Below are 7,670 nucleotides of genomic sequence, written 5' to 3'. Positions count from 1 at the left end.
TCGCACCCCAAAGACTGTATATATGTGTGTGTGTGTGTGTATATATATATATATATATATATATATATATATATATATATGTCACAAAACGAGACAAAGACAGAAAAAGGTTTGGGGCAGCCACCCATGTAATTCAGTATCCCGGCTGCAACTTCGTTTTTCTTTTAAATACCAGCACTGAAGTGCTTACAACAGAGTCCAAAACAAGACTGACACAGAAGGGAAAAGGGAAGGCTTTTAAAGGGGGAGACAGGAAGTGAGGTCATAAGGGTCGGGCATGTGTTCATCGTTCATTGGTTTAGTCCCGGCTGTGACATCAGGGGCCGGAGCTGGCAAGGTCTGTCTCCATTGGCTCGGTCCCAGAAGTGACGTCCAGAGAGACAGGTGGAACCTCCCGGGTTAGGTCTACAGGGAAGTGAGAAAGAGAGTTAGTGCGCTCTGCCACATCCCGGCATGGCTCAGAACTGCCTTCACTCGAGCCCTTTAGCTGCCTCCCATGCGCGCGTGTGTGACAATATATATTTGTGTGTATATATGTGTGTATGTATATATATTTATATATATGTATGTATATATGTGTGTGTGTATATATATGTGTATATGTATATATATGTTTTATATGTGTGTGTGTGTATATATATATATATATATATATATGACAGCAACACTCATCACTCACAACAGTGACAAAACAATTACATTGACAATCATGTTACGTTATTTTCAAAATGTTTCCTTTTCTTTTTCATTACTTCTTTAACACACTACTTCTCCGCTGCGAAGCACGGGTATTTTGCTAGTTTATCAATAAAACTGTCATATATCTAAAATGAAGTTAAATTCACATTTTTACTAGTAACTGAGGCTTTAAAATATCCAGGGAGTAAAGAAAGCAAAACTTAATTAATTAAGTAAATGTTGTATTTGTTGTGTTGTATGAGCTTTTAATGTGTTGTGTAAAAATATATATCTTATATAGATTTCTTATACTGTATGTTATTTTGATGGGTCACCTTATTTGTGATGTCTGAGAGGATACATATTTACTGGCTTGTCAGCCAGTATGAAAGGTCATTAATCCAGCTGGGAAGCCTTTTTTATGGATAGATGAAGCGAAGCTGCCTCCTGGGGCCACGTCAATGTCAAGGTTACTTTATTGTCATCAGCAACTGTGTACATGTACATAAGGAGATGAGATAACGTATCTCCATGAGCCATGATTAATACAATAAATGGACAAATACAATAAATAGACAAATTGATAATTCAACAATGTCACAGTATAATGTGAAAGGGAATACCCTAGAAAGACACTTGGTTAGACAATAACATTTGTGTGCATTCAAAATTCTGATGGCTTGCATGTATGAAACTGTTACCCAGTCTTAGTGAACCAGAGTGGAAACTATGATACCATTTCCCAGATGGTATAACAGAGAAGAGACCATGCAATGGATGGGAATGGTCTTTAGCAATGTTACTGGCTCTGTTATATAAGTGGGTTTGGTAAACTATTTTCAGGGGAGGTAGAGGAGACCTTCTTGGCTGCTTTCACTGTCCGCTGTAGTGTGTGACAGTCCGACACATTAGAGTTCCCATACCAGCCAGTGATGCAGCTAGAGAGAAGACTTCCAATGGTACTCCTATAAAATGTGGTGAGGATTGATGAGAGGAGGCTTGCTGCCGACCCCTCTTGGCTATGGAGGTGAAGTTGAGGGACCAAGAAATGTCATCCGTGATGTGGACTCCCAAGAACTTGGTGTTTTTGACCCTCTCAACAACAGCGCCATCGATGGTTAGAGGTGGGTGAGCAGTGCTGGATTTCCAGAAAGTCTATTATTATCTCTTTTGTCTTTTCAACATTAGTGTTGAACTTACACCAGGCAGTCACTCTCGCCAGCTCCTCGATATATGCTGAGACATCATCGTTCTTAATGAAACCCACCACCATCATGTCATCTACAAACTTAATGATCTGGTATGAACATAGGGTTGCCAGACAAGACTTATATACAGGGTACGAGACATGTCCGATATTTGATCATTTTATCCCCTGTCCCTTACTGACCTTTCAGGGACACCCAAATGTCCAGTATTTAGTTCATTTACAAATTTTTTAATAAAAATATATTTTTACTACCCTCTTACAATACTTAGTTGTAATTTTATGAGTAATTATACTTTCTTTTCTAAGATTCTCTTGATGAAAATAACCCAAATGTAACGAGGAAACTAGTGTTTGCTGCCTGTTTGCAACTTGTTCAGTTGCTATGGTTGGCTGAGGACAGCAACACTCTTACCGTTTTGCTCTCCAGCCGCGCTGCTGTGCAGTTCTGTATTAGCATTACAACATACAGGGACAACAAAGTGTGTTGTTACTACTTGCCACGGCCCACTTTTTTTCTAACTGCCTGTATTAAATAATAATAATAATTCTCTGTTGTCTGTATTAAATAAATATTTTCAAACGATTTCACCTTTACAGAATTTTTTTAGCTTGTATTAAATATTATCAAATGATTTTACTTTTGTTTTCTTCATAACCCATTAAAATCCTTGCTTTATGTTTTTAACTTATGTCTCTACTTTTATATAATATATTGGTCTGTGTGTGTAGGGGGCATGTATAAATTTATATACAGGTGCCGGTCATAAAATGAGAATATCATGACAAAGATGATTTATTTCAGTAATTCCATTCACAAAGTGAAACTTGTATATTAGAATCATTCATTACACACAGGCTGATGTATTTCAAATGTTTATTTCTTTTAATTTTGATGATTATAACTGACAACTAATGAAAATCCCAAATTCAGTATCTCGGAAAATTAAAATATCAGTTAAGACCAATGCAAAAAAAGGATTTTTAGAAATGTTGGGCAACTGAAAGGTATGAACATGAAAAGTATGAGCATGTACAGCACTCAATATTTAGTTGGGGCTCCTTTGGCCTGGATTACTGCAGCAATGCGGCGTGGCATGGAGTCGATCAGTCTGTGGCACTGCTCAGGTGTTATGAGAGCCCATGTTGCTCTGATAGTGGCCTTCAGCTCTTCTGAATTGTTGGGTCTGGCGTACTGCATCTTCCTCTTCACAATACCCCATAGATTTTCTATAGGGTTAAGGTCAAGCGAGTTTGCTGGCCAATCAAGAACAGGGATACCTTGGTCCTTAAACCAGGTACAGGTAGCTTTGGCACTTTGTGCAGGTGCCAGGTCCTGTTGGAAAATGAAATCTGCATCCCCATAAAGTTCGTCAGCAGTAGGAAGCATGATGTGCTCTAAAACTTCCTGGTAGACGGCTGCGTTGACCTTGGACCTCAGAAAACACAATGGACCAACACCAGCAGATGACATGGCACCCCAAACCATCACTGACTGTGGAAACTTTACACTGGACCTCAAGCAACATGGATTCTGTGCCTCTCCTCTCTTCCTCCAGACTCTGGGACCTTGATTTCCAAAGGAAATGCAAAATTTACTTTCATCAGAGAGCATAACTTTGACCCACTCAGCAGCAGTTTTGTCTTTAGCCCAGGCAAGACACTTCTGACGCTGTCTCTTGTTCAAGAGTGGCTTGACACAAGAAATGCGACAGCTGAAACCCATGTCTTGCATACGTCTGTGCGTGGTGGTTCTTGAAGCACTGACTCCAGCTGCAGTCCACTCTTTGTGAATCTCCCCCACAGTTTTGAATGGGTTTTGTTTCACAATCCTCTCCAGGGTGTGGTTATCCCTATTGCTTGTACACTTTTTTCTACCACATCTTGTCCTTCCCTTCGCCTCTCTATTAATGTGCTTGGACACAGAGCTCTGTGAACAGCCAGCCTCTTTAGCAATGACCTTTTGTGTCTTGTCCTCCTTGTGCAAGATGTCAATGGTCGTCTTTTGGACAACTGTCAAGTCAGCAGTCTTCCCCACGATTGTGAAGCCTACAGAACTAGACTGAGAGACCATTTAAAGGCTTTTGCAGGTGTTTTGAGTTAATTAACTGATTAGAGTGTGGCACCAGGTGTCTTCAATATTGAACCTTTTCACAATATTAAAATTTTCCGAGATACTGAATTTGGGACTTTCATTAGTTGCCAGTTATAATCATCAAAATTAAAATGAAATAAACATTTGAAATACATCAGTCTGTGTGTAATGAATGAATCTAATATACACGTTTCAGTTTTTGAATGAAATTACTGAAACAAAATCAACTTTGTCATGATATTCTAATTTTATTACCGGCTCCTGTATATAGTAATGTTGAGAGAGATTTTAAGAGTGTCCCATATTTCTAATTTTCTAATCTGGCCTATATGAACTGAACTCTGGTGAGCAGTCATGTAGTAGCAATATAAAGAGCAAAGGGCTAAAGACACAGCCCTGTGGTGCTCCTGTGCTCAGCATGATAGTTTTGGAGGTGTTTGTGCCATTGCAGACTAATGGAAGCCTTTCCATCAAGTCATCTAAAATCCAGTTTACATGGGGGGTGTCGAAGCCCATCCTGCTCAGCTTAGTACACAGTCTTCGTGGAATGATACTGTTGAGAGTTCCTCCTGTCCAGGTGACTCAGTGACAGATGAAGTGCAGTGGTTACGCTGTCATCAGTAGACCAGCTGGAGTGGTACGCAAAGTGAAGGGGGCAGCATCCCTTTGGTGGACCTCCCATGTGCTGCCCTGCAAGGCTGTATGGGAGTTGTAGCCCCAATGGACTGCCCTGCTGGGTTTCTTGGGAGTCTCCACAGGAGCTGCGTGAGGGAGCGTTCCTAGTTGTAGAGAGTTTACATCTGACTCTGGAGTGCTTTCTGGGTGCACTGTTGTGACACAGGCAGTATTCCCTGGTCGGGCATAAAGGGTGCTGCTCTGCCTCACCTAGACATGTTGGAGTCGGGTGTTGGAAGATGGGCATAGCTTGACTGGGTAAAGTGGAGAAGAAAAGGAACAATGAAGAAAACAGAGTTGTGAATATGTGAAGGCAAAAACCTGTAAAGGTATTGTGATTTACAAACACATTCATTTTGAACCCCAGACTTGTGTGTAGGCAGCTGTGTCTAGGATTTGGGGTGCTGTTACACCCTTACAAGTCACAATGGCTATCCAAAAAATCAGTAATAGGGATAGCAGAAAATAATGTTGTTAGGTAAATGCAAACATACAAAAAATGGCATTGTAAAAGTATTTCTATTAGAACTGTGTGCTCCAATAATAACTGTCGGAATACGGGGCTCATTGCAGAGGGGGAGTCAGTGCAGGAATCTGTTAAGCTTCTGCCTCCTCTTCTTCACTCTCACAGCAGTTTCCCTTCACACACTGCAGGCCCATCCTTCAAATCACACTTGAGCTTATGTGCCGCTCTAAAAAAAGACTCAGCAAGTGACTGATACAACACAACAATCGTATTTTCTCTCCACTTCACAACACACACAAACAGCACATTCTGCGATTTCATCAACATTTTAAAGCAGAACACATTTCAGATATGGCATCCCAGCAGACAAACCATGCACTGCAGCCACCAGAGCAGACTTTGACAGCGATGGTCACCCTGGCTTGGATGCATTTCAGTGCCAGTGTAGTGGAGCAGAATGTTCCACTAGGGTGTAGAAAGTGGTGCGGAGGGAGAAGAAGCACAGCCAGCACAAATATCCAGTTCAACAACTGAGAAGACAGATGATGGAACTTCCCAAAAAACAATTCAGTTTGAAAAAAAAGCTCTAATAGCACAAGGGGAGAAAATCCTTTATTACAGAAGAAAATTAAACTTCTCAAAACTAAGCAAAAGTCACCGCATGTTAAACAAATGTATTACCTTATCCTATTTCAGAGGATCTGTATTTCTTTTTTCTCAAGTTATTTGAGAAGTTTAGTTTTCAAATATGTTAAAAATAAAACTTTTGATTTTACTGGAAGTAAAGTGTGAAAGGCAGTTTATAGGTGCCCGACCCAACACAGACTGACAATGGAGGCACGCATAAAAATCAAACAAAAAGTGATTTTATTTTTTTCAGCCATGGGGCACGTCTTCCCTTTGTCCCACCGGCTCAGCACAATCCCGCAGAAACACACCCAAAGCGAATCCAAAACAAAAAGCTCAAATACAGTGCATCCGGAAAGTATTCACAGCGCAACACTTGTTCCACATTTCGTTATGTTACAGCCTTATTCCAAAATGGATTAAATTCATTTTTTTTCCTCAGAATTCTACACACAACACCCCATAATGACAACATGAAAAAAGTTTACTTGAGGTTTTTGCAAATTTATGAAAAATAAAAAACTGAGAAATCACATGTACATAAGTATTCACAGCCTTTGCTCAATACATTGTCGATGCACCTTTGGCAGCAATTACAGCCTCAAGTCTTTTTGAATATGATGCCACAAGCTTGGCACACCTATCCTTGGCCAATTTCACCCATTCCTCTTTGCAGCACCTCTCAAGCTCCATCAGGTTGGATGGGAAGTGTCGGTGCACAGCCATTTTAAGATCTCTCCAGGGATGTTCAATCGGATTCAAGTCTCTTGCTCTGGCTGGGCTACTCAAGGACATTCACAGAGTTGTCCTGAAGCAACTCCTTTGATATCTTGGCTGTGTGCTTAGGGTTGTTGTCCTGCTGAAAGATGAACCGTCACCCCAGCCTGAGGTCAAGAGCGCTCTGGAGCAGGTTTTCATCCAGGATGTCTCTGTACATTGCTGCAGTCATCTTTCCCTTTATCCTGACTAGTCTCCCAGTTCCTGCCGCTGAAAAACATCCCCACAGCATGATGCTGCCACCACCATGCTTCACTGTAGGGATGGTATTGGCCTGGTGATGAGCGGTGCCTGGTTTCCTCCAAACATGACGCCTGGCATTCACAATTCAATCTTTGTCTCATCAGGCCAGAGAATTTTGTTTCTCATGCTCTGAGAGTCCTTCAGGTGCCACTCTACCATACAGGCTTGATTGGTGGATTGCTGCAGAGATGGTTGTCTTTCTGGAAGGTTCTCCCCTCTCCACAGAGGACCTCTGGAGCTCTGACAGAGTGACCATCGGGTTCTTGGTCACCTCCCTGACTAAGGCCCTTTTCCCCCGATCGCTCAGTTTAGATGGCCGGCCAGCTCTAGGAAGAGTCCTGGTGGTTTCGAACTTCTTCCACTTACAGATGATGGAGGCCACTGTGCTCATTGGGACCTTCAAAGCAGCAGAAATTTTTCTGTAACCTTCCCCAGATTTGTGCCTCGAGACAATCCTGTCTCGGAGGTCTACAGACAATTCCTTTGACTTCATGCTTGGTTTGTTCTCTGACATGAACTGTCAACTGTGGGACCCTATATAGATAGGTGTGTGCCTTTCCAAACCATGTCCAATCAACTGAATTTATCACAGGTGGACTCCAATTAAGCTGCAGAAACATCACAAGGATGATCAGGGGAAACAGGATGCACCTGAGCTCAATTTTGAGCTTCATGGCCAAGGCTGTGAATACTTATGTACATGTGCTTTCTCAATTTTTTATTTTTAATAAATTTGCAAAAATCTCAAGTAAACTTTTTTCATGTTGTCATTATGGGGTGTTGTGTGTAGAATTCTGAGGAAAAAAATGAATTTAATCCATTTTGGAATAAGGCTGTAACATAACAATATGTGGAAAAAGTGCTGCGCTGTGAATACTTTCCGGATGCACTGTATACTGCTT

This window comes from Polypterus senegalus, chromosome 2 (assembly GCF_016835505.1).
Source record: "Polypterus senegalus isolate Bchr_013 chromosome 2, ASM1683550v1, whole genome shotgun sequence".
NCBI lineage: Eukaryota > Metazoa > Chordata > Cladistia > Polypteriformes > Polypteridae > Polypterus > Polypterus senegalus.
Note: the sequence above shows the minus strand (reverse complement) of the source record.